This window comes from Equus caballus, chromosome 20 (genome assembly GCF_041296265.1).
Source record: "Equus caballus isolate H_3958 breed thoroughbred chromosome 20, TB-T2T, whole genome shotgun sequence".
Classification (NCBI taxonomy): domain Eukaryota; kingdom Metazoa; phylum Chordata; class Mammalia; order Perissodactyla; family Equidae; genus Equus; species Equus caballus.
The window spans coordinates 34,196,323-34,223,845 of NC_091703.1; the positions used below are offsets into that span (position 1 = coordinate 34,196,323).

The following is a 27,523-nucleotide window of genomic DNA, read 5'->3' on the forward strand; positions in this document are numbered from 1 at the left end:
AGCTTTCAGCATCACAACAACATGTAGCTGCCACCGTGTGACAACCGACAGACAGGTAGTGTGATTCCCTGACTGGGAAATGAACTTGGGCTATGACAGAGAGCACCCAATCTTAACCACTAGACCACCAGGGCTGGCTTAGCCTTACTTACATTGCTAAAATCCCTTTTGAGATGTAAGGCAACCTATTCATAAATTCCAAGGATTAGGGCATGGGCATCTTTGGGGACCACTATTCAGCTTACCACATCTCATGTTGATACCACCAAGGATCAAGGCAATAGCACTGCTGGAGACAGTGACAGTGAGCCAGGCCCGAAGAGTGGAGGAATGAGGGGAATGGTCTGGAAGTCCATAGGGAACACAGACAATGAGGGGATTGGGGGCACTGATCTGATGACAGAAGATTCATATCTGAAGATGTCTCAAAGAGAGGGAGGAAGAAAGATCTGAGAGCAGCAGTGAAGAGCAAGGGCCCAACTCATCTCCAGGTCCAGGGATACAAGGCCTGTGGGAGAGGAAACACCTCCTGGGAGAGGACTCCAGAGGGAACCATGTCCTCAGGGAGACTTGGGTTTCTGTCGAGCTGTGAGGTGAAGGGAACATCTTGAGAGACGTCTTCAGAGATTTTGCTGATCATGGGCTGAGAACTGCAGGGGGTGCAGTGGACAGGTTTCAGGAGCTGGCGAGGGGGTGTGAGAGGAGACAGAATAGGGGTGTGCAGAGCCTTGTGGAGGTGAGAGTGAAGGATATTTGGGGGACCAGGAGTGACTGACACAAACAGAGAAAAGGACATAGTGATATTAGTCCTCGTGGATTCAAGGCAGATGATGGGGGTGAGTCCGTGAGAGATGAAGGTGGGGAGGAGCAGGAGTTTGGGGCTCTCACTTGGACTCTGTCGATGGAGATAAGGAGACTCGGGGTGATTGGGTCTTGGTTCTAGTCTGTGGACCACTTCTCGACCCCCTGATTATGGGATGGAGCACCTGAAGGAGAGCAAGGGCCTATAGGATGTGCATATGTTCACTCTTCCCACCCTGAGGGAGGCGAGTGTGTTCACACTTGGTCTCAGGTCTGCCTGACACCTGCTGTTGGAGATGTGACTTCTGGGGCACCACGTGTGATCCCTGGCACAGGGGTCCCTCTTCTGTCTTACTAGGGGAGACAGAAAGCCTAGGGCAGCTGTGCTCCTAGTCTCAATAGTCCCAATATGCATGTCCACACTATGGAATATTATGTAGACACTGAGATGGTCTCAAATAAGACATGATTTTATTCACAAAACTGAGAAATAGGCAGCAGAAGAAAATCTTTCCACTTTTCGGTTTCCTAGAGTGTTGACATCAAGGGGCTGGGAGAGGGGTTGCGAGAAGAAGCAAACCTCAGAGACGGCACAGGCGACAGTGAGCTCTCCTCTTCTCCAAATGAAAGACACTCGGAGGAAAATTAAAAGAATTTTATATTATTGTGACATTGTAGAGTATTAGGGAAATACAGTTATTTTCCTCAGTGTAATAATATAGTTTGAATTAAAGGGTTATTTTTTAATCGATGAATATCGAACTCTTTAGGGATAAGAGTCATGATGTTGGCAAGTGATTTTCAAGTATTTCGGCAAAAGTTATAGCCATATTATTTATTACATACATAAAGAAAATACGGGAAAATATTAAGATGATTAAAACTAGAGTGATCATTGTACTATTCTTTCAAACTTGAAGTATGTTTGAAATCTTTTACAATAATTGGGAGAAAATTTTTGAAATAACAATGCATAATGACATGAAAAATGCTCACAATATAACATTGAATGAAAATTTGGCTTCAAGAGTGTGCGTGTGTGAGAATTGTGTGTGTGCCAATGTGTGTGTGTGTGTGTTCTGTGTTTGAATATGTCAGTGTGTGTGACAGTACCTGTGTGTTGGTGTCCGGCAGTGTGTGTCGGTGAGTGTGTCAGTCTGCATGTGCGTTCACACATTCATTCACTCAATCATTCAACAAATCTTTTTTTTTTTTAGGAAGATTAGCCCTGAGCCAACATCTGCTGCCAATCCTCCTCTTTTTTTGCTGAGGAAGACTGGCCTTGAGCTAACACCCATGCCCATCTTCCTCTACTTTATATGTGGGAGGCCTACCAGGGCATGGCTTGCCAAGTGATGCCATGACCGCACCTGGGATGCCAACCCGGCGAAACCCAGGCCACCGAAGTGGAACATGCGCACTTAACTGCTGCACCACCAGGCCGGCCCCAACAAATATTTTTAAATCAACAACCAGGCACTTCCAGGGCAGTGCAAACACAGCCGTGAACAATCAAATCCCCATCCTTGTCCTCATGAAGCTCATTTCCTAGAGGAGGGACAGACAATAACAATTAAATAAGCACATGTAAAAATGTGCGTTAGTGAACAGGGTGTGAACAAAGGCAAAGCAGGGCAGGGGTTGGGGGGAGGCTGAAGGTGCCACGTGCAGGGGTGCAGCAGGAGCCTCTCAGTGAGGACCTTTGGAGAGAATGTTCAGGGAGGGAAGAGCTGCCTCGCAGACACATTATCAGGCTGGGGAACAACAGTGAAGGCTCTGAGTGTGAACACCCTGGGCATACCGGAGGAACCACACAGTGGAGGGCCTGCATCTCGGCCTCATGCCGGCCCTGATATCAGTTCCCCTACATTAAATGCAGCATACATGGGATTAAAACCAAAGCACTCTTTCCCTGCTTACTCCCTGGCTCCCTGGCTCCAGAATCCACTATCTGTCATGGAGACAAACAGCCACGGTCGTCCACCTGGATTCCTTGTCACCTCCTCCTCCTCCCTGCAAGCAGCTCCCGAGGCCTAATGGAGGCTGGTGGGAAAGCTCCTACCAGCAAGCCCACTGACTCCCCCTGCCTGTTTACAAGCAGCCACATTCCTCACAGACCTTGGAAACCCCTCACCTTCCCTCTTTTTGGAAGATGAGACAAAACAAGACAAATTTGAGGGCTCACTCTCGTCTCCCGGCTGATGTCACCTGAAATAAAAGCCCTTTCCTTGCCATAAGCCTGGCGTTTCAGTTTTTCTTTGGCCGCTCTTGTGTGGTGGGTAAAGAACCAGTGTTTGTAGGTGGGAACAGGCCCATCACACGGCTGCATCTGTGTAAACTGGGTGTTAACTGGAAAGTGTCCTGCAAATGAAAGAGATTCTTAGTGTAACATATTTTGAAAAGATCATTCAAGACATTCCAAAGGGTTTACGGTGGGAAATTTTCCTCCCTCCCCACTCTCCCCTCAGGTCCCCTGCCAGAAATGAGCATGTTACCAATTTCCCATGTATCCTCCTGAGAAAAATTTATGCAAATATTGTTATTGTTGCTACATCAAGGAGGAGTACTGAAAAGAAATAGAGTAGAAGAAAATGTTTGTACTTTTCAGTTTCCCAGGTGTGGTCGTCAAAGGCTGGAGAGGGGTCACAGGGAGGAGATGGGAACCTCAGAGCCGGCACAGGGCTCCTGAGCTCTCTTCTCCTTCAGTCCCTGTTCCACCCCTGACCTTGACACCTGTGGAGTCCAGGGCTGCTCAGAAGCTTCTTCCCCCCATTGATGCCCAGCCTCCAGGTCATCCACTTCTGACCAACTTACAGCCCAGACCCTCCCAGGCAGGTCAGTCACAATCTGAGAGCAAAGCAGTGGTGCCCCTGTGTGTGGCCACAGTGCTGAGAACAGAATACCCAGCTCCCTTTTCTCCTGCTCATCCAGGACCTCTGCAGGGTCTCTCTGGGCCCCCAGTAGCAGGACTGGGCTCTGCACACAAGGGGATGCCTCTGTCCTGCGTCAGGTTCAGGCTGTGAAGTTTTTCCCAAAATCCACACTGACATAGATATTTCCTCCCCATTGAGTCACTGTAGACTCTGCCTCAGGGCACAGGGAGGTCTCCAGGCCATAACAGCTGGTTCCCAGGTGCAGAATAATCCTCCAAAACAAGCTGGGTGCCCTCAGTCTCCCAGGATGGGATCCAGGACCCCTGAGTCCTTATGACTTGTTCCTGCTGCTGCCTCTGGAGCTGGACTCTGTCCAGTGAGTCTCACGATATGGGATGGGGGTGGGGGAGAAAAGCCCCCACAGCGTTAGGTCTAAAAAGGAGAGGATGTTCCTGGGGAACTGAGGATAGTGCAGAAATAATGACATCAGAGGAGGAGAGGTTACAAGGAGGGGAGAAGAAGGAGCCAGGGAAGGGAGGGGCATGGGACGGAATGGCCTAGGGGACACCTGTGCGGTTGTGTTTGGAGAGGGTTTTCTGAGTACTGGACCATAGAGAGCAAAGGGCAAGTGCCTGTGCTGCCCTTGTAGGGACCAGCCCTGATCCCAAATTCCCAGAATTTCCAGGCTCTCACTCCCTGCGCTAGGACATCACAGCCACGTCTGAACCCAGCCAAGAGCAGCCAGTGGTTCCAGCCTTCAGTGGTCCCTTCCTCCTCTTTGAGAACCAGGCCAAGGGGCCCCTGAGCACCAGCTGATGAACATGTGGTGGGGCTACAAGGATCTCAACAAAAGGACCCAGGCAACCAACTACCCATTTCCAGTAGTGGCCAGTACACCTTCTGCAGCTCACTGGCCAAGGACTCTGGGGATCCCATCCCTTTCCTCTCTGGTGACACAAGCACCTGCATCCTCAGACTGGACTTCTCTGGCCCTGCTCTCTGCTGCCCCAAATCCTGAACTTAGGAGCTCTGCAGCCCCAGCCCTAAATCTCATTTCTATCCTGACAACTTATCCAGGAATTTGGGGGTGCTATAGACTGAATGAGTCCCCCAAAAAACTATATATTGAAACTTAATCCCTAATGTCATGGTGGTTGGAGGTGGGCCCTTGGGGAGGTGATTAGATCAAGAATGGAGCCCTCATGAGTAGGATTATCATCCTTATAAAAGAGACCCCATAGTCCCTTTCACCATGCAACGACACAGTGAGAAGACGGCCATCTATGTACCAAGAAGAGGGTTCTCACCAGACACGCAGGCTGCTAGCACCTTGATCTTGGTCTTCTCAGCCTCGAGAACTGTAAGAGATAATCTTCTGTTGTTTATAAGCTACTCAATTTATGGCATTCTGTTATAGCAGCCTGACAGATATGGGCTCCACAAGCCAGGGTGTCCCAGAGCCCCACATGCCACAGCCAAGCCACCGCTGCGATCTGGGCAGCAGTCACTCATGACCCCACATCCTAGACAGACCCCCTTCCTGGCCCAAGAGACATCTGGAGCAGTTGGTGGCCAGGCACCTCCCATCTGCTGTGCTCGTGTGGTAAGACATGAGTTTGGGGCAGTGTTGAGAACTGTGTTGTCCAGGGGTTCCAGAAACCAAGACCAATTGGTAGGATCCAAACACACACACATCACGGGTGACCCCTGTTATGGGCTGAGTTGTGTCCCCCAAAATTTGTATGTCAAAGCCCTAACCCCAAATGTGATTGTATTCAGAGATAAGCCTTTAGGGAGAGAATTAAGGTTAAATGAGGTCATAAGAGTGGGGCCCTGTCTGATAGGACTGGTGGTTATAAGAAAGAGACACCAGAGATCTCTCTCTCTGCACACAGAGGAAAGGACATGTGAGGACACAGAAAGAAGACAGCCATCCACAAGCCAGGAGGGAGACCCGATCAGAAACCAAATTTCCTGGCACTTTGATCTCAGATTTCTAGCCTCCAGAAGTGTGAGAAAATAAACTTCGGCTGTTTAAGCTCCCAGTCTGTGGTATTTTGTTACAGCAGCTGGAGCAGAGGAAGACAACCTCCAAACCAACACCATAAACTCTCCCTTTCAGCCTCAGACTCAGCTCTAAGAAACGTGGGCCCAGCATTTACTCATTCACTCACAAATATTCCATGAGCGCCTCTGTACCAGGCATTGTTCCAGGCCTGGGGATCATTTAATCAGAACAGACAAAACACCTCCTCTCCTGATGCTGACAGTCTGACAGGACAGAGAGACAATACATGAAAACATCATAATAGTAATACATTATATGGGATGTGTTCCCATCATCTATTGCTGGGTTACAAACAGTCCTAAAATACACAACAACCTTTTTGTTCTCTCTCATTCTGTGGGTTGACAGGGCTGAGTCAGGCAGCTCTTCTGCTCCATGTGACGTGGGTTGGGACCGCAGTCATCTGGAGGCCCGACGGATCCAGAACATTCAAGAGGGCTCCATCATGGGGCTGCAGGTGATGCTGGCTCTTGGCTGGGAGCTCACTGGGGCTGTTAACAGGGGACCTAGGTTCTCCTCCACCTGCTTCTCCACGTGGCTTAGCTGCTCTCAGCTCAGCACCTGGGTTCCGGGAGGGAGTGTTTCAAGTGGACCAGTCAGAAACCACGAGGCGTCTTACGTCAGAACCTCAGAATTCAAGCTATGTCACCATTCCATGTTCTAGTCGTCAAAGCTGGTCATTGATTCAAGAAGAAGAGAATTAGGCCCCACCTCTAGAGAGGAGATGGCGAGGTCACATTGTAAAGGAGCCTGTGGGATGGGGGATAATGCTTAGGCCATCCTTGGAAAAAGAAAACTTCATTGTGTGTTAAAAAGTGATAAAGAGAGAGAGGAAAAAAACAATGTAAAGTCGACAGTCAATGCAAGGTGATGGGAGAGGTGGCACTTTTAAATAGTGAGGTCAGGATGGGCATCATTGAGGTGACAGCTGAGCAGACTTGAAGCAGGTGAAGAACTGAGCCTCGCAGATATTTGAAGGAAGAACATTCCTGGATCGCCTTCTGCGAGTACCCGGGGCTCTGCACGGAGCAGGCCATACAACTGCAGTGGGAGTGGAAGTGCGCACACTGTGGAGAGACTCCTGGCACAGAAGTGGGCTTCCCCCCTCCCTGCCTGGGCTTTCAGAAGTCCTGGGGCTGGGGGAGGGAGGAGGCGCTGCTGTGGAGTAAGACTAGGAGAAGAGGGAGGAAGAGAAGGTGGGGCCCCACCCTCACATCATCTCTCTCCAGCATCCAGGGTCCCGCAAGGTCGTGGTGACTGACAAGGAAGATTCTGAGGGCCATCACACTGTGAGAGGCTGAGCACTTGACTCTTTCCGTGCCAACACCAGGTAGACCTGGCTGCAGGAAGGGAAGGAGCTGACTGTGGACTCAGGACTCAGGGGAACCTGACACGGCGGGGACAAAACACATAAGGGCTTGGCACTGGTCGGGGTCTTCGCTGGAGAGGAGCTAAGATACACCTGTCTGGTGCATGACCTGGGCCTGAAGGGCCCCCTGCTGTGACCTGGGGTTTTGTCAGAGGACACGGGTGAGCGTGGGAGTGAACCTCATCCAGATTCTGCCCATGTTCTTTGCCCCTAATGCTCCCCTCCTCAATGGAGATGCCAGCAATGTCCTCAGTCCCCCTCTGATCACTCACATCTCACCCTCATTCAGAAGTCCTTCTTACTCTAACCTCCATCATTCCTGCTGTTCCTTCTCCCACAGCCCCAGGCTCTGACCTCTCTCTCTCCTCCTCTGCCCTCCTGTGGTAGGAATGGCTCACTTCTCACTAAGGGGCAGCTCTAGGGGAGAGGCTGGGCTCTAGGTGAGGCTGAAGGCAGGAAGGGCTACTGGGCCAGGGCTGGGGGAGGAGGATGGGCACAGCCAGAGGAGAAGCTGAAGAGCTGGGGGAGGCAATGAAGGAAGATGTTTCCAAATCATTTTTCTCTCATAGTCCAAGGGAGCCATCCTTCCCCCAGGCCCAGGGACATGGAAACAGCAGCAAGAAGAGGAAAATATTCCACATGAAAGAAAAATACAAGAGATTGCTCCAGATGCTTTTTTGTTTCTCTTGCCTATTCTAGTCAATTTTGTAAGATCAAAGTTTTTCTTTTAGGAAAGTCTCCAAATATTAAGAAATCAAATTTTAATGTCTAAGCCCTGTAGACTGAAAACACAGAAGCTTTAACAGAGAAAGGCATGTATGGAGAACTGGCCATAGTAGTTGGGTCCTAAAGGCTGCACTGAACAAACTCGAACATGGTGCTGAAGTGAGAGCCGCCTATTTGCCTGTGTGAGCTTGGACGGCTCTTAAAACTTCTGTGTCCTCTTTAGAAAGTGAAATCATCACCCTGTGCCCAGATCTTAGTCTCCAAATATCATTCTCCAATAAAAGGAACCAGGGATCCTTAGATATATAGCTGATTCTAGAGCTGAGACAGAAACAACACAAGATGAGCCTGGAACATCTTGTAAAGCAGAAGAGAAGTGCAACTCCACAAAATCGTGCACGTCAAAGGGACACAGGAACCAACATGAAAGAGCTCCCTAGGAACAAAGCTGGAACAATTTGAGCAGCAAAATAACAATAGTCTTGGATTATGACCCAAAATATAAAGTAAATATCAAGTTCACACTGAAATAGATAAGTGATTGAAAATTTTTAAATGGGAAAAAGGGACAAATCTTCCCTACAGAAGAATTCCAAGTAATGTCTCTCATGAACATAGATGCAAAAGGATCCCCCTGCCAGGAGGTGGAGCTTACCTTCTCTCCCCTTGAAAGGGGGCTGGACATGGTGACTCACTTTTAAAGAATAGAATATGGAGAGGGAAAAGTTACAGAAACTTGGAAGACATAATTTAATCAGAGATAAATGTCATGTTGACATCATGCTCCCCCTGACATGATGTGATGAGAAGGGCACTTCACTTCTATGGCATTCTTCCCCCAAACCCAGAACACCAGGCTAATGATGAGAAAACATCAGATGAACCCAAACTGAGTGACATTCTACAAATTCTCTCTCCATTCCTCTTCAAAACATTCAAGATCATGAAAACAGGTAAAGAGTGAGAAACTCAACAGATCAGAAGAGCCTAACGAGACGTGATAACTTAATGCATATTAGTCTACCCTGGATTGGATCCTGGAACAAAAAAAAAAAGGACAATAGTGGAAAGATTGGTAAAATCCAAATAAATTCTATAGTTTAGTTAATACTATTACACCAAGGTTAGTTTCCAAGTTTCTTAGTCTTGACATTTTGTTTTTGTAAGATATTAACATCAAGGGAAGCTGGGTGAAGGGTATATGGGAAATCTGTGTTCTAGCTTTACAACTCTTCTACAAACTAATATTATTCAAAAAATAATGTTAAAAAGTGAAATGAAGTAGACAATCCAAATAGATCTAGATCGATACAAGAAATTGAATCAATAATTAATAACATTCCAGAACACCAGGCCCTGATAGGTTCCCTGGTGAATTCTACCAAACATTTAGGGAAGAAAGTATAACAATTCTCGACAATCACTTCCAGAAGATAGATGCAGGAGGAATACTTCCTAACTCATTCTAAAGGCCAATATTACCCTAATACCAAACCCAGACAAAGACACTGTGAAAAAAGAAAACTGTGGACCAATATCTCTCATGAATATAGATGCAAAAATCCTCAACAAAATATTAGCAAATGTAACTCACAATGTATAAAAACAACTATATGCCATAACAAAGTGGGGTTTCCCCCAAGTATACAAGGCTGGTTCAACGTTAGAAAATGAATTAATGTAACCCATCACGTCAACAAGCTAAAAAGGAAAATTCACAAGACCAGCTCAATAGATGCCGAGAAAGCATTTGACAAAATCAAACACTCGTTCATGATAAAAACTCTTGGCAAACTAGGAATAGAGGGGGAACTTCCTCAATCTGATTTTTAAAAAATCTACCAAAAACCCACAGCTAACATCATACTAGATAGTGAGAAGTGAGAGCGAGAGGCTTTCCTGCTAAGATCAGGAACAAGGCAAGAATGTCCCCTCTCACCACTCCTTTTCAACATCAGACTGGAAGTCCTAGCTAATACAAACTCAATAAAAAAAAAAGGAAATAAAAGATATACAGAGGGGGAAGGAAGAAAGAAAACTTTGTTTATTGGCAGACGACTTGATTGTCTATGTAGAAAATCCAAAGAATCAACAACAACAGCCACTAACTCCTGGAATAACAACTAAGCAATTATAGCAAAATGCAGGACACAAGGTTGATATGCAAAAGTCAATCACTTTCCTATAGATCAGCAATGAACAACTGGAAGCTGAAACTAAAAACACAATACCATTTACACTAGCACACAAAAAAGTAAATACTTAAGTATAAATCTATCAAAATATGTACAAGATCTATATGAGGAAAATTAGAAAACTCTGATGAAAGAAATCATCGAACTAAATAAATGGAAAAATATTCCATGTTCATGGATAGGAAAATTCAATCTTGTCAAGATGTCAGTTCTTCCCAAGCTGATCTATAGATTCAACAGAATTCAAATTAAAATCCCAGCAAGTTATTTTAGATATTGACAGCTGATATTGTCAATATTCCAGCAAGGATATTGATGAACTCATTCTAAAGTTTATATGGAGAGGCCAAAGAGCCAGAGTAGCCAGCACACCATGAGACAGCAGAGTCAGAGGACTCACACAGCCGGACTTCAAGACTTACTATAAAGCTATGGTAACCAACACAGTGTGGTATTGGTGAAAGATGAAGTCATGCTCACAGGTAAGCAGCCCCAAGGGTGGGGGTGCAGGTCGTGAGGGGCATGTGGGGGGTATTTCTACTGCGAGGGGATCCTTTCAAACTTATCCTGCACCACAGACCTGCAGATACCAGCTCCCTACACTCCTGGAGTTTGTTGCCTTGTTCCAACTCTCAGCTCCCCACCCCGACCCCACTCCAGGCCTCAGGACTCCCTCTCCCACACGCTTCCCTCCCTGCACAGTCCATGAAGAGTTCCCATCTAAGAGGTCATTGCTTCTGAGGGGTGGGGACAATCAGTCTTTCTTCTCCCATAACCCTATATCCATGTACCAGGCCAGTCATAGCCCCTGGACCAGTGATCTCTATCGCCTAGAGGCCTTTACCTAACACAGGAAGCTAGGTGGGCTGCACAGTACAGATGACCTTCAATAGGGTCCCAAAATGGGAGAGGCCTAATTCCTGACTTCCAACGTGCCTCAGGTCCCTGTCCTGGCTGATGAAGTTCCCTCCCCAATGTCCCCCTCACCCAGGATCCCCAGCCCCACACCCTCAGCTGAGCTGGCCCAAGCTGAGGAGTTGCTGGAGCAGCAGCTGGAGCTGTCCCAGGCCCTACTGGAAGGGCAACAAGGGGCCTGGGAAGCCCACGCCCTGGTGCTCAAGACCCAGAAGCTGAAGGAACAGATGAGGAGACACAGAGAGAGCCTGAGAGGAGACGCCTAAGCTTTCCACCAGTTCCCACTTCATCCTCCAACAAAGGAAATATTACGCACCAGCTCACCGAGCTCCTCAATCAGAAACATCCCAGCCTCCCCCAGGCCACTCAGAAAAACGGAAGACACCTCTACAAAGGGTCAGAAATTGGAAAAATTGGGGAGCCATGGTCTCTGCAGTCTTTTTAGTCACATCCCCACTTTAACCCCTCCCACAGACCTCTGCCCCACAGTAGGGCACACAGTCCTTACAGGAATATACCCTGGATCATAGCCTAAAATAATGTCACCCCAAAACCAATAAAGGGACGGAGCATTTACAGACATCACAGACGCATGTGTTTTCTACTTTTGTTAAAAAAAAGTTCTGACAAATCAGGAAATGGAGGTTTAGAAGTGGTGGTGATGCAAAAGGGGAAGCCATGAAGCGGGGGTTGGGGGTAAGTGGTAGTAGCGTATCCTTTGCTCCTACCCCTGGTGTCATCTCCTGAAGAAGGACAGCTGTCACTTTCCAGAATGGGTGGGTAAGTCCTCTACCGCGTCTGTTCAACTGAAGAGAAAACATGGCATGGTTAGGATAAGACACAGAAAAGAAAAAGTGAGGTTGGCAGAGACACACACACCCATACATGCAGTTGTTTATGTGGTGTGTGGGTTCAGAGGATAGACTTGAGGGTGGGAAAAAGAAATGTCACAAGAAAAGAAAGCGACCCCATGTAGATTCCAACAAACATCCCAACAGGGCATCTAGACCAGGGGGCCACGAACTTGTCAAGTGTCCATTATGCAGCAGAGGCTTTGCTACATAGTAGGATTTACAACAAACACACTAAAGAACAAGGGGAATCTAAAGAGTTGGGGAGGCCAGTTTCAATACTCACTGTGGGAGGAGATGTTTATCTCATCAGACACCTCACTAATATTGACCTCAATGCAATCCTACACATCATTGAGGATCTTGGCATCATTCTCACGTGACACAAATGTGATGGCCAAGCCCTAGGGGCCAAACTGGCCTGCTCTGGCCACCTGGAAGGACACAGAGGATAGAACTGGAAGACCCCCAAAAAGGGAAGACACCAAAAAGGAGGGATGAAGATGGAAGGTTGCAAAGATACAGAAAATAGAGGGTTGGAGGAGGACAATGGGGTGTTCTTCTTGGTGTGAGGCTTACCCAATGCAGGTGGGTGTCAGAATCCTCAGGCATGTGGTAGTCAAAGGCAATGTTCACCCGCTCGATGTCCATGTCTCGGCTGAATAGGTTGGTAGCCACAAGAATTCGTCATGGAAAATCTTTAAACTGCTGATACCGAGAAAGCCTTCACGAGAGAGGAAATTAGGAAAATGTTGAAAGTCCCTTCTCTCAATGGCCTCTTTTCCTCCCAAGGACACAAAACATCTTCCCCATCTCTGACTCATCTCTCCTCCTGGGGCATCTGTCGGTGGATGGCAATGGCTGGGAAGTTCTGCTCCACCAAGAGCTGGGCCAGGGCAAAGCAACACTGCACAGACTTCACAAAGATCTCCACCTGTGTGTGTGTGTGTGGGGGGGGGGGGGTTGCATCTGAGTGAGAAGGGGGATGTGTGTTCATGGGTGTGTGAGAGAGATTATGTGCAAAGGAGTTTTCAGTGATTACACTTTTCTAAAGGAAGTCTTAGTCTCCATCACATATTTCCTCTTCTGCTCTAGATATAACTTAGCTTCTCTCTCTCAGCTTTGAGTTTTCCTGAGCAGACATGTTACAGAGAAGATGCAGAGAACAGTAACCGAAATTACCAGATATGTTAGGAGACAAGGATGAGGACACCCCTAGAAGAAGTGGTAAAAATTAGAACTAAAGTCTAGAAAGACCATGACCAATATACCTGCTCATCAAAATACTGAACATAAGCAACCTACCCTATTCTAGAAAGTCGTTTTTAGTGATGATAAACTGCACAACAGGTACAGTGATGGAAGGCTTTTCCTCCGTCAGTAACACAAGAACTAACAAGCAAATTAAGGACCTAACAGCCCCAAGATATTTGGGGACTTTTACGAACTTATTAAACCCCTCAAGGGTTTTCATATTTTGAGGTTTATTTATTGAGGTTCTTATTTATTGAGTAGCTGTTGGTGCCAGCCATGGAACAGAAAAGCAGTTTCCACCTTGTTCATGGCCAGCCCCAAAAAGATATTTATATTCTCATTTAAAAGAATTACATGTAAGAGAATTTCTCCACCATTCTCTCTCAAATCAGATGCATGGTTTTCTCAATAAAAGCGTACTTAATACAGGTTTCTCCTACAGTTGGAGATATGTTCATCCCCCTACTGGAACTTGAACAACTGATCTCCTTGAACTCAAGGACATCCAGAAGGTCAAAGAGCTTCCGGTTCTTCTCATTGTCCTTCAGTTTCATGTAGCACTGCTGCAACCCATGCAGCCTCAGCTTCGTCTCATCATCCATGCCCTCCATTGGCTGGGGGGGAGGGGGGAGGAAATGGGTGGGGAACAGGAGGAGGGCAGATTGGGGGGGTTAAACCTTGGGGGGATGGAAGAAGTTGGTCTCCAATATACCCCATGGGGGGAGATGGGGAGAAGAGAAAAGATTGAACACCACTCCCCACCGCCCAAAATACCTACATTTTTATGTGGTCTCTTCCACATTAGACGTCATTTCCTTCCGATCAGTTGAGTTTCAGGATTGTTCAACTGAAAACTGTCACGGGCAGGGAACTTTTCAGGGAGGAAAAGAAGCAGTGAAACCACCCAATGGCAAGATGTAACAGATATGCCTGAATCTCTAAGCGCATACAGGTGTGAATATGAGCAACACACCCCTTCCCTCATGCCCCTTATCCTCCCATTGCCAGATTCCTCCACCATCTCTCCTTCAGTCTATAGGCTGACTCATTAGTTTCTGGAGAGGGAAGTACAGCTGGGCTGTCTTTTGCTCAAAACCTGAGCCGAGCCTATTATTCCCTTAGCCATACAGCAGCTCTGCTCATCTCAAGTCTCCACCTACAATATGAACCGCCCTCCCTGACTGTGAACTAGGAGTGGCTGCTCTGTCTAGGTTTGAGGTGAGGAACTGAGAAGTCTGATTCTCAGTGATGTGGAACCGACACTTCTCCAAATTTGCCCAAATGTATAATGAAGATCAACCACACTTCCTTATAACTCCCGTGGAGGTAAAATATCTATCAATGTTACAATCTTACTTCTGATTATTTATCCTACAGATACATCATCATGCCTAGAAATCACATAGAATAATATTATGCATTGCAGCACTATTTCAATAGCAAAAGATTAAACTACTCAAGTATCAATAAATAGGGGACCAGTTAAATCCATCCACATAGTAGAACACCATAAAGATAGAAAAAAAAGGAAAAGGGGAAATTCTTCACATATTGACAAATAAGATCTCCAAATTGAATTATTAACAAAAAATAATCAAGCTGCAGAACTATGTATACTATGCTATATTTTCTTTAAAAAGGGAACAGGAATTCATGTACATAGATGTGTGTACACACCCCTATGCACATATGTGCCTGGAAAGACATACAAGACCTAGTGATAATGGTCTCAAAGGGGAGAGCAGTAGGAACTGTGAGAAGGGGAGAGAATTTTGAAAATATTTTCACAGTATGCTTTGGGTAGTTTTAAACTTCTGAAAATTTGAAACTATTATCTAATAAAAATGAAATAGAATAACAATATAACAACAACAGAAGAAAACTACACTGTAAGACAACACTGCCCTGCTCTGGCATAACAATTTTCAACGGAAGCATGTCGGGGTTGCTACCCACTCTCCTGTGACAATTGCTGCTCTGCCCTGGGCTGCAGATGACACTTGGGCCTGTCCACATGTCACCTGTGGGGAAACTGATTTGCATTCCACTTCCCAATCTTTAAATGAATAGAATTACATTATTCTACTTCCCCAATCAACAATCCACTTATCAACAATTGAAAGATATTTTCTAGAGCTATTATTTGCCCTCTTCTCAATATTGTCTACTGATTGGTTCTACATGGAGTATCTCCCTCTTGCTCTCATTTAGACTTTTTCATTCTAAGGTGATTCAATAACTCTCTGTTCACAGCTTGCTCCAATCCAAATGTCCTCTGACAAGGCAGGGCTGAGTAAGCTCCCAAACGATGAGAAGCACCTTGTCAGCCTCTTTCCACATCCGTTATGCCCTACCCCATTGTGGAGTGCAGGCAGTTTCTGCTGTGAGATGATCAATATTAGCAAGAGAGAAGTCCTCTCTGTGTTCCAGGTACTCCACTCTGACCCCTCCTACAGAGGATGGGAGTAAGGAGACACCGAGGGCAGCCAAGCACCATCACACAGGAGCTCAGGACTTCAGTGTCTCTGGCCTTAACCATGAAGATCAAGTCTGAACTCTGAGGGCTGAAGACATAGAAAACGGATGGTATTGGGAGACCACAGACACAGAGGACTCTCAGGAGTGTGTCTAAGGCTAATGAAGGATGAATTGAAGCAGGTTCAAGGGAGTCAGTCAACAGTTTTGTAGCAGCATCATCAACAGCAGCAATGACCAATAATTGAACTCAACAAAAACAAACCAAAGAGATCTCTTACACGGAAAGAGACTAACTAGTTTAGCAAATTTGAAGATAACTATTTATCTTGATGGGCTCTGCAGAATCTGACCTTAATAAAAATAAAAATATATTCAGATTCATTCATTCAACATATGTTTATTAAACCTACAATTTGCCAAGAAATAGTGCGAGTGCTCAGTAGAAGCAGTGAAAAAAAACAAATGACAAAAATACACTCTGTCATGAAATTTTCATTATACTTTTAGGAGACTGACACGAAGTTAAATAAATCAATTATGTGGTACATCAGGTCATGATTTGTGCTACAGAGAAAGTAGGGGGAGGGAAAGTGTGTGGAGGGTAGTAGGTGCTGGGGGTTGGAAGTCTAAACAGAGCAGGCATCACTGAGGACAAAGACATGAAAGAAGTGAGGCAGAAGCAGCCCAGGTAAGAGGAGTAGCAAGTGCAAAGGTCCTGAGGTGGGGGTGCTTAGATTAATTTCCAGGTAAAGCAATTAATTGGGAAATATTCTGTACAGGGCCATGCGCCTCTGACACTTGGAGTCTGGGCTCTAAACCTGTGCTTGAACCTTAATCCAGTTGAGGACATTTGATTAAAACTCAGCCCTTCTTTCAGGCTCCCTCATTGCTCTCTTCCCCCGAATACAGTGCAAATTCATTCTGAGTAAGAGTATAGAAGAAGATATGGGGTTTTCACAAGTGATTGGCAGCTCCGCAGTTTTCTGGGTTAGGATTCCTGGTCAGTGGGAGAGATGCTCTCCATGAAACTGCCCATTCCTCTAGGCGCTCTCCCCTCTGGACGCTCCCTTTCCTGTGTCTTTGTTTCGATTATTGGAAAGGGATTTTCCTAGGCCACATTTACTTAGATCTGCAGGAAAAGGCTTTCTTTAAATTGTTAATCATTTGATCTCAATCTTCCTCTAGGAGGTATTTCAAGTAGACGTTTAAAAGCCAATTTTCTATCTTTTCAAGATTATACCTATCAATAATTTTCATTTTTGTAAGCAATGACATTTACAACAATTCTACATGATAAGTTCTTCCTTAAATACATCATAAGAATTTGTTTTTCTCTCCAGGTGGTTTAGCACATTCCCCAGTTGTTTCTCTTACAGCCTGAGGTGCCGAAAGCTGAGGACACTAGTGCTTGATTGTATCCCACATAAATAGGGTATCTAGATCTTTGCTATGGTACGTTGACTTTGGTGTGTTTATTTTTAACTGCCCCACTTAAATTATGCACTATAATATAAGCCACCTGAATTCCTTTTGCCAACTAAGAAAATAAACACTCACACATCATCATCATCATCATATTTATGAATATACGGTATTTCCCTTTTGTTCTTCATGAAGGAGAATCTCAAAGTTTCCAGAGTCCACTGGGCATTGACTCTGGATTGAGGCATCGTGTCTCTCTTCCACCCAGTTTTCTATTGTCTGTAGTAGACCTAGGGGAGAGTTAGAGTGGGGAGCAGGGCACGGGACTCGGGGAGTGCCTGTCTGTTCAAAATCAATGTGAATATAGAATCAAAACAAAACATCAGGGCAGAATTTATCTAAGTATCCTGTAGGAATTACGATGAAGTCCTGGATGGCTCCATTGTTAACATGAAGGACTGTGGGCTGTGTCTTCACCATACTAAGTCCTTGGTTGAATCTTACTTGAACAACTCTTCCTTCAGAAGGACAGTAAGTGATGCCCGGGGACATTTCATGAAATTCCTCAGCAAATCATGAAACCAGATATAGAGATGCAAAATTCCTTTTGTCCTGAGGAAGACTCACCCTGAGCTCACATCCACTGCCAACCTTCCTCTTTTCGTATGTGAGCTCCCACCGCAGCATGGCCACTCACAGACGAGTGGTATAGGTCTGCACCCAGGAGCAAAACTCGGACCACCAAAGTGGAGAGCAGTGAATTTAACCACTTGGCCTCACCAAGGCTGGCCTGGGGAAAATCTTTTATTGTGTAAAGAACAGTGTAAGAGTTTAAATGCATAATCAATCTCTGGAAAGATGCACAACAACTGGTAACAGCTCCTCAGGGGTGGTAACTAGGTGACCAGGGGCAGTAGAAACAGCGTGACTTACCTTCCACTTGTGAGATATAGTGATGTGGGAGACACCTCTACAGTATAAACAGGCAAGGTTTACGGGGGCTAAAGTTTACAATTTGGAGGTAGCCTTTAGTAAACAAAATGCAAAGTATAAATACAAAATTAGACACGAAAGTGAGTAATTACAAAGAAGAGTCTTGTGTAGGTGAGGGGAACTGGAACTTACCTTCATTAGCTCAGGGTCACTCCACCTCAGGCTGCAAACATGACCTGGAAGCCCTCAGGAAGTTTCCCCAGCTGAAGTAAGAGCTGAGGGGACAAGGACAGCTGAAGGGAGCCCCTCCCCACTGGTGTCTCAGAATCCTTGGACACCCGTGTCTCCAGTGTTTCCCCTCAGAGTCAGTGTCTCCAGTGTTTCCCCTCAGAGTCAGTCGGATGGGCCGACTCTATTCAGATTCTGTTGTCCTCTCAGTGAATTAAGACAACTTTGACCATCTCATGAAAGCTACGGCCTTGCCCAACACCTGCCCCCACCTAAAATCCCTCACCTGCATTCCCACACAATTTTCATGCAATTTTCCTGTGGGTATGAGACCCCTGAGACTAAGGGTCTATGGTCCCTGTCTACATTTTCTATCAGAGAGTGAAAAAGGAATTTCTGGGGACAGCAACTCTCCAGGTGTCTCCTACCTGGCCCTGACTCTCAATGACAATCCTATTTCCTGTTATTGATGATAATAGAGCATTTTAAATCCTCACTCCCCGCCCCATCAGAGGTTGGGGCCCAGTCCTTGCCCACATGGAACCAATGGATGAGAGGAGACACAGAGTGACCCACCTGACCTGAGAAGACCAAGAGGAGGAGGGTGGAGATATTTAAAGGCATTCAGTCCCTGCAGTTACATTTCAAAATATCTGTCTTGATTGGCGGTGTGGTTTGAAATTGTAACCATGATCTCTTGATTCTTCAGAATCCGTGGTGCCCCGCCTGGGTCTGGGTGACCTTCATACCTGTTTTGTAAACTCTGTACTGAGGAAATTTTCCCCACACACAGTATTAGAGAGAATGTGAGGGAACCCCCTGACCCTTCACTCAGCACTGCATCGATCACTCCCCATTGGGATTCATCCACACCCCAACCATCACCCACACTGCGTTATTCTGAAGAAAACCCCAGACAGTATATTATTTCATCCGTTGGTCATTTTTTTGAAGACATCAGTGTTTAACTTCTTTACGGGGTTGGGGCTGGGGGAGAGTGATGAAACTGACAAACTATTTTCCAATACAATTTACGAACGAGGATCCTCTGAGAACTCGAGGTGTCCTCCTTTATACTGAATGTTCAGCATCTCTCAGACACTCAACAAAAGAAATCAGCAGCTGAGAGATGAGGCGCCAAAGACACACATTATTTAATCTCTTTTCTCGTTTTTCGGAGTAGTATTTGTCATCTCTGAATTATAACTGGACATTTGTATTCCCAACCTCACAAAGGGAATCCCAGCTCAGATGAAAACAAAATGTTTCTCTTTGTTAATTTGCACCTGTGAAGCCCCCACACTCCACAAGTGGGTGTGAGCAAGGAAAAGCAGGGCTAGGAAACCGAATGGCTAGTCCGCCATCTGCTGGTTAGATCCACGTATAACAGGAATTGCAGACAAAAGATTCAGAGCCAAGAATAGTGTTTCCTGTGCTCTGTTTCTCTCAAGAAAATACCCCTAAAGCAGACAGAGCAAGAGCGATAGAAAAGCACATGGGATCAGGACAAGGGGAGAGGTTTGGTCCTGTGCTTGCATTCCTACATTTCCAGTTTGTCATCATACCTGGACTAAACTCCATCACAGTGGATACAGCAGGATGGCAGAAATACGAGGCCTCATTCCCTCTGGTCCAGGCTCCTGGAGAACATCTCATGAGGCTTTCTGAGAAGTTCCTCAAAGAATGGCCTATCATCACCAATTACCCCAATTATTCCACCTTGAATGAAAAATTAGCAATAGGAGATGATTGCCTATAATTTATTATCATAGAGAAGTAGTGTTTTATTATCATAGAGAAACAGTGCTTTTATTCACTGGAGGATTACTTCAAGCAGCGGAGAGGTCACTCAGAAAGCCATGGGTTGTGGCATTGATGACCATATACTCTCCGTTTTACACTAACCTTTTGTAAGACAGTTTCCCACTTCTACACTAGGCTTTTCTTCACATGCAGAAGCTGTAGCATCATCACCCATAAAATGGGGAAACAACAGACCTGTTGTAAGGATAAGTGAGTCCCTGTGAAGCCAATAGTCTACACTGTCTGGCAAGTAACAAGCACTCAATAATTGTTAATTTTCTCCATTCTTTCCTCTGCATCCTACACTTACTTAAGACACAGCATCAATGCTGTGAAAAAGCAATTCACAGGAAGGGAGATCTAAATGGCCAGTACCCGTGGAAAAATGTTTCAGCTGGGTAGCAACAAAGGATTGAAAAGTGAAACAAGACATTATTTTTCATCTACGAAATTGGCTGAAAAAAACAAAAGTCAGTTTGGGCAGTGCTTGGGAGCCAGGAACCCTACGAACAGACTCCTAGAAGCACAACTTGGAACGTTTCAGGGGCGACTGCCACAGCTTCTGCATGTGAAGACATGTCTAGTGTAGAAGTGGGAAATTGTCCTAAAGTTGTCTTAAGTGGCTTCCCTACTGGTTGGTAGATGGCTGGTTTCCCACTTTATCACCGACAATTAATACCTTTGTTCTCAACTGATTCCTAATACTTCGGGGTTTCTTCAGGGGGAGCTGCTGAAGGAGGCAGCTGAGTAGACAGAATCCTCCCTGAGGATTTTCCTGCATGTCCCCCAGACAGCGTGACTGACTGCCTCCCACAGGGACCTAAAAGTTGTATATTCTGCTGTGTGACCAGAGCTGAGGATGCATCCTACCAGCCCCATCTCACAGCTGCCACATGAAATTTGGAGTCTGGAAATTCTCTTTATTTTTCTTGAAGGAACTCACGTGTTGGCTTCTTTATTGACTCAGGAAACCGTAACACTGGATTTGGGCCGATTGTCTGTGCACTTTACTCTCTGGAGGGGAATACTCTGAAAACTCAGATCATTTTCCGATACTGAAAGGGAATGAAAAGTCAGGTATTCTAGTGTTTGTAATGGACACACAGGAATCAAAACACAGAATCTCCAGGACTGGAGAAGTAGAGACCAGTGTCTTTCTGATGTGTCTGATTCCTGCGGGGGCAGTGTTTGAGATCCTGGATTTTCCAAAGAACTTATTTACTGAGCAAGTATTTCCACTTTTTGCAATAAAGTCAGGCGAAATGGAAGCCACTTTGCAACCAAGTGAATGGATGAGAAGATGAAATGTGGTGTTCTGGGATAAATCAAAGAGGGCTCTTTCCCTGAGTTGTTCTTCTTTTTAGGGTTCTCAAAATCGAGGTGCTTGGGGTGATAACCACACCGTTTTTAAACAAATCCTTAGAAAATCATTGAAAGAGCATTTAACAGGTGGTTGACAAGGTGTAAATGCTGAGAAGTCAGTGCTTGATTCAAAGATAGTGATCATTCCAGAATGGCTGAGTCTCCCAGGTGTCAATAGGGAGGTTGGCCAGGGACTTTTCCCAAGGACCAAAAACAAGAGCGTCATCCCACCACCAGGCACCGGACAGGGCTCAGTGTGAGCAGATCACAGGTATCTGTTCCTGTTCAGACTCCAGAGCTCAACACTCAAAGCCAAAGGATTGAGGAGGTCATGGAGGAAGATGTTTCCACATTATCATTTTTCTCTCATGGCCTAAGGGAGCCATCCTTCCCTCAGGCCCAGGGACATGCAAAGAACAGCAAGAGTGGGGAGTTCTTCCAAGCGAAAGAAAATAAAGGCATTCCTCCCTCCCTCTCATTCCTCTTACCTTGATGGCCAAAGTTCCTGGTATAAGTTAAACTGAGGTACTTTTCACCAAATCCCAGAATCCCTAGATTTAGAGAGTTTTCTGTATTTCAAAGATGTCATTTAGGAAGTCTTCAAACAGAAGTCGTCAAACAGGAGGGAACAGTATTAAGGATATCCTAATGCTGGGAGATTGAAACAAGTGATTTCAAGAAAAGGTCAAAATATGCATAGAGAAATAACCATCCATGTTTGACTAGTAAAGACTATACTAAATAAATTATGATATGCTGTTTTGAACTCAGAATAACTTGATTTCTTTTAATTTTTATTTTGAAATAATTTCAAACTTAGAGAAAGCATGCAGGTATAGCACAAGAAAATCCTATATACCTTTTCCCAGATTCACCAACTGCTAACATTTTGCCACATTTGCTGCATATATAATGATATGAAAATAAATTGTAGATATCTCTGCCTTGTTACTCACAAAAGTTTTAGCATATATTTCTAAGAACAAGAACATTTTCTTTCACACCCAGAGCACAATAATCAAAATCAGGAAAGTTAACATGGACTCAATACTATTGTCCCTATTCAGATGTCCCAAATTGTCACAATAATATTTATAGGCACTTGTTTTCCAGTCCAGGATCTAATCCAGGGACATGCACTGCATTCAGTTGTCACGTGTCTTTAGTGTCCTTTAACCTGGAACAGTTCCTCAGATTTTATTTCTTTTTAACGATGTTGGCATTTTCGTAGAGGACAGGCCCTATATCATGGAAAGTTCTTCAACTTGAGTTTATCCAATGTCTCGTCATGATTAGATTCTAGTTATGCATTTCTGGTAGGAATATTGGAGAAGGGATGTTGCATCCTTCTCAGAGCATCACATCAGGAAGCCCATTGTGGGTGATGTCAACTTGATCACTGGGTTAAGGCAGTGCCTCCCAAGTATTTCCAGGATAAAGTTACTGTTTTCCATTATAATTGAGAAGGAACTTAGGGGAGATACTTTGAAAATATGTAACTATCCTGTTCTTCAACAAACATTCACTCACTAGTTTTAGCCTTCTTTGATGATTCCTGTCTGTATCCATTATTGCTACTATGGTTGCAAAACAACGGTTTTTCAAACTCGATTCTTTCTCTTATATTTACTAATTAGCATTCCACAGTAGAGAGTAGATTTTTCACTCTCCCTGTCCTCTAATATTTATTTACATATCCATTCAATATCAGGATTCTAATTTAAGTCACTGGGTTATGATGGAAGGATTGGTTTTTAATCCTTGATTCTGTCACTCAGTTGCTTGTGTAACTTGGACAGGTCACCAACCCCTGATGTGCCTTAGTGCCCTTAGAGAAGGGAAAAGCTATTTTGCTGAGTTCTTCTGAAGCTCGCCTGTGACAGATTCTCAGAGACTTGTGGACAATATCCAAGAAAGCACACATGTGTGTAACTGGAACCCCAGGAGAGGAAAGAGAGAACAGGATAGAAAAAATATATAAAGAGATGTCGACGAAAATAATCCATAACCAATCAATAAATGAAAATTTGGGAGAGTTTATTCTGAGCTAAAATCTGAGGACCATGGCCTAGGGCTTTTCTTCCCAAAGGAAGATAGGGCACCAAAGAAGTGAGGTATACAGAGTGGTTATATACCCCCAAACAGGATGTTTCACATATGATTGAAATGTCCCTCCCACAATAGTCACAAGATTGCCCTGTCGGCACAGCGCTTGATGGACACAGCAGGTAGTGGGTCTGCTATCTTGGCGGGTGCAGCAGGAAGCAAGTCTGTTGTCTCTAGTTGGGTGGTCACAGGTGAGCGCAACAATCAGTTAGTAGCCTAAGGAAAGATGCTTAATCCTTAAGGGAATGCCCACGTTGGGAGGGGGAGGGAAGTTGCACCTTTATCTCAAGGGCCTTTTTTCTTGACGTAGGAAATGTCTAAAGCAGATATACAATACATGCTCAACGGCCACGGTGAGGCCCTTTTGGAAAGACAGGTCAGGCCGAATTAGGTTTACATCAAATGGCTTCCTCATATACTTCAATGTATCCTATTGCTTGCCATTTCTATTTTGTCAGAGATCAGCCCGAAACTTTCCAAAATTTGGTAAAAGACATGAATTTATAGATTCAATAAACCTGTTCAACCCCAAGCAGTATATATATACATAAAACCACACCTAGTAAAACTGACAAAAACCAAAGATAAACAGAAAATCTTGAGAGCAACCAGAGGAAAATTACACGTTACATACAAGGGAACAGTTATAAGACTGATCAGTGAATATGTCTCTAATTTTTCATAAGAAACAATGGAAGTCAGAAGACAATGAAATGACATTTTTTAAGCCCCATAAGAAAACAAACTGTTAACTCAAAACTCTACATCAGTTAAAGTGTTCTTCAGGGAAAAAAAAAAGAAAAGATATTTTCAGATAAAATAAAACTAGTGGTTTGTTTCAAACAAGATTCCACCAAAAAAAAAATCACTAAAAGTGTCTGAACTTAAACACTACGCCATTGGGCTGGCCCCCAGAATATATATATTTTTAAAGTGCTTATGGTGCATTCACTAAGACAAATCATATGTTGAGACATCAAGAAAGGTTCTTATAAACTTAAATGTACTCTTAGCATGCAGCCCAGCAATCCCACTCCCACATATTCACCTAAGTGAATTGAAAACTTATTTCCACAGAACTTCAGGTTAATATTTAGAGTAGCATTATTCATAATCACCAAAAACTGTAAACAAGATATCCTTCAAAAGTGGAAAGATAAACAAAGAGTACAACAGACAGTAGAATACTATTCAGTGATCAAAAAACATGAACTATTAATGCATACAACAAGCTAGATGAACTGTTTGCTTTGTTTTACTAAAACTTTAATTATTTAGAGCAGTTTTAAGTTCACAGCAAAAGTAAAAGCAAGGTACAGAGATTTCCCATATACCCTCCGCCCCCACATGCCCATAGCCTCTTCTACTATCAACATCCCTCACCAGAGTGGTACAAGTGTTACAACTGATGAGCCAACATTGACACATCATATTCACCCAAAGGCCATAGTTTACAATAGGGTTTACTTTGGTGGTGCCATTCTATGGGTTTGGATAAACATAATGACATGTATTCATCATTATGATATAACATAGAGCATTTTCACTACCCTTAAAATCCCCACCTACTCAACCATACCCGCTAGCTTAACCTTGGCAACCATTCATCTTTTTACTGTCTTCATAGGTTCCCGCTGCAAGGTGTCATATAGTTGGAGTTGTGTATGTAGCCTTTTCAGATTGGCTTCTTTCACTTACTAATATGCATTTAAGATTCTTCCATGTCATTTCATGACTTAATAGCTAATTTATTTGAATGTTGAATAATATTCCATTGTCCGGATGTTCCACAGCTTATTTATCCTTTCACCTACTGAAAAACATCATGGATGCTTCCAAGTTTGGGCAATTAGGAATAAAGCTGCTATAAACATTTGTGTGGAAGTTTTTACGTGGACCTAAGTTTTCCGCTCCTTTGGGTAGATACCAAGGAGTGTGATTGCTAGACTGTATGGTAAGAGCATGTTTAGTTTTGTAAGAAACCACCAAATGTCTTCCAACGTGGCTACACCATTGTGCATTCCCACCAGCAGTGAATGAGGGTTCCTGCTGCTCCACATCATCCCCATACTCGGTGTGGTCAGTGTTCTGTATTTTGGCCATGCTAACAGGTGTGTAGTGGTACCTCATTGTTGTTTTCATATGTATTTCCCTGATAACACATGATGTGGAGAATCTTTTCATATGCCTATTTACCATCTGCAAATCTCCCTTGATAAGGTATCACTGTTAAGATCTTTGACCCACTTTTCAATCAGGTCGTTTCTTTTCCTACTGTTGAGTTTTAAGACTTCTCTGTATATTTTGGGTGAAAGACCTTTATCAGATAATCTTTTGCAAATATTTTTGCCCATTCTGTGGCTTCTCTTCTCAATCACTTGACATTGTCTTTCATGGAGCAGAAGTTTTTAATTTTAATGAAATCCAGCTTATCAATTACTTCCTTCGTGGTTCATGCCCTTGCTGTTGCGTCTAAGAAGCCATCACCATACCCAAATTCATCTAGCTTTTCTCCTATCTTCTGGGAGTTTTATAACTTTGTACTTTACATCTAGGTTTATGATGCATTTTGAGTTGATCTTTGTGATGGGTGTAAGATCTGTGTCTAGATTCACTTTTTTGATTGTGGATGTTGTCCAGCTGTTCCAGCACAATTTATTGAAAAGACTGTCTTTGCTCCATTGTATTCCTTTTATACTTGTCAAAGATCAATAGACTATATTTATGTGGGTCTATGCTGGGCTCTCTATTCTGTTCCATTGATCTATTCTTTCACCAATACCACACTGTCTTGATTACTGTAGCTTTAGAATTATTCCTGAAGTTGGGTAGTGTCAGTCCTCCCAATTTGTTCTTCTCCTTTAGTATTGTGTTGCCTACTAGGGTATTTTGCCTCTCAAGAGAATCTTTAGGATCATTTTGTTGATACAAAATAATTTGCTGGGTGGCTGGCCCCGTGGTGGAGTGGTTAAGTTCGCGCGCTCCGAAGCAGCGGCCCAGTGTTTCGTTGGTTTGAATCCTGGGCGTGGACATGGCACTGCTCATCAAGCCACGATGAGGCAGCGTCCCACATGCCACAACTAGAAGGACCCACAACGAAGAATATACAACTATGTACTGGGGGGCTTTGGGGAGAAAAAGGAAAAAATAAAATCTTTAAAAATAAATAAATAATTTGCTGGGATTTTGATTGGGATTTCACTGAATCTGTTGATCAATTTGGAAAGCACTGACAGCTTGACAGACTGGGAATATTGACATGTTCCTATCCATAAACATAGGATACCTTTCAATGAATTTGGTTCTTGATTTCTTTCATCAGAGTTTTGTAATTTTTCTCATACAGGTCGTATACATACAAATATTTCATTATTTATACATAAGTATTTCATTTGGGGGGATACTAATGTAAATACTGTTGTGTTGCTAATTTCAAATTCCATTTGTTCAGGCCACTATATATATAGAAGAGTGATTCACTTTTGTTTACAGAAGTCAGTTGCATTTCTATAAACCAACAACAAATTTTAGGAAAAATAAATGAAGAAAACAATTTACAATAAGAAGTGAAAGCTGTATGCATTAAAACCATAAGATTTTGATAAAAAAAAATTGAATACAATACAAATAAATAGAAAGATATCTCATATTACTGCATTGGAAGAATTAATAGTGTTAAGATGTCCATACTACCCAAAGCAATCTACAGAGTCAATGCAATCCCTATCCAAATTCCAAACCTCTATTCATAGAAATAGAACAAACAATTCTAAAATTTGGATGGGACCCCAAAAGATCCCAAATAGTCAAAGCAATCCTGAGGAAAACAAAAGAACAAAGCTGGAGGCATCATACTTCCTCATTTCAAACTACGTTACAAAGAGATAGTAACCAAAACACTACAGGACTGGCATAAAAACAGACACATAGACCAATGGAATAGAATCAAGAGCCCAAAAATAAACCCTCACATAGGTATATGGTCAACTAATATTTGAAAAGAAAGCTAAGAATGTTCTATGGGGAAAGCATAGTCTGTCTAATAAATAATGTTGGAAACACTGCATAGTCACATGCAGAAGAGTAAAATTGGATCCCCACTTGACACTATCCACAAAAATCAACTCAAAATGGATTAA

The 27,523-nt window shown here is 44.0% G+C and overlaps 1 protein-coding gene and 2 long non-coding RNA genes across 9 annotated transcripts in view; 2 read left to right on the top strand and 1 right to left on the bottom strand.

Moving 5' to 3' along the window:
- Positions 1-1,255: 1,255 nt before the first annotated feature.
- The window catches only part of LOC100053764 (HLA class I histocompatibility antigen, B alpha chain-like), a 41,777-nt gene continuing 15,509 nt past the window's right edge, over positions 1,256-27,523 (bottom strand). For 2 of the 7 annotated variants that reach the window (XR_011429959.1, XR_011429961.1), the window contains exons 6-14: positions 21,767-21,929; positions 20,860-20,971; positions 17,088-19,832; positions 13,831-13,923; positions 12,378-12,522; positions 11,676-11,753; positions 6,058-6,303; positions 4,982-5,032; positions 1,256-3,162 (exon numbers count right to left, since the gene is read on the bottom strand). The gene's annotated coding sequence lies outside the window, so the exon portion shown is untranslated. Of the gene's footprint in view, positions 3,163-4,981; positions 5,033-5,848; positions 5,946-6,057; positions 6,304-11,542; positions 11,754-12,084; positions 12,233-12,377; positions 12,523-13,830; positions 13,924-17,087; positions 19,833-20,859; positions 20,972-21,766; positions 21,930-27,523 lie in introns of those variants that run through there. The other 5 variants (XR_011429960.1, XR_011429963.1, XR_011429962.1 and 2 more) reach the window with 5 other exon arrangements.
- LOC138919628 (uncharacterized) lies at positions 6,409-7,781 on the top strand. Its single transcript, XR_011429970.1, has 3 exons — positions 6,409-6,834; positions 6,972-7,272; positions 7,681-7,781. It is a non-coding gene; the product is annotated as an uncharacterized lncRNA (long non-coding RNA).
- Positions 9,458-11,534, top strand: LOC138919630 (uncharacterized). Its single transcript, XR_011429972.1, has 2 exons — positions 9,458-10,514; positions 11,024-11,534. It is a non-coding gene; the product is annotated as an uncharacterized lncRNA (long non-coding RNA).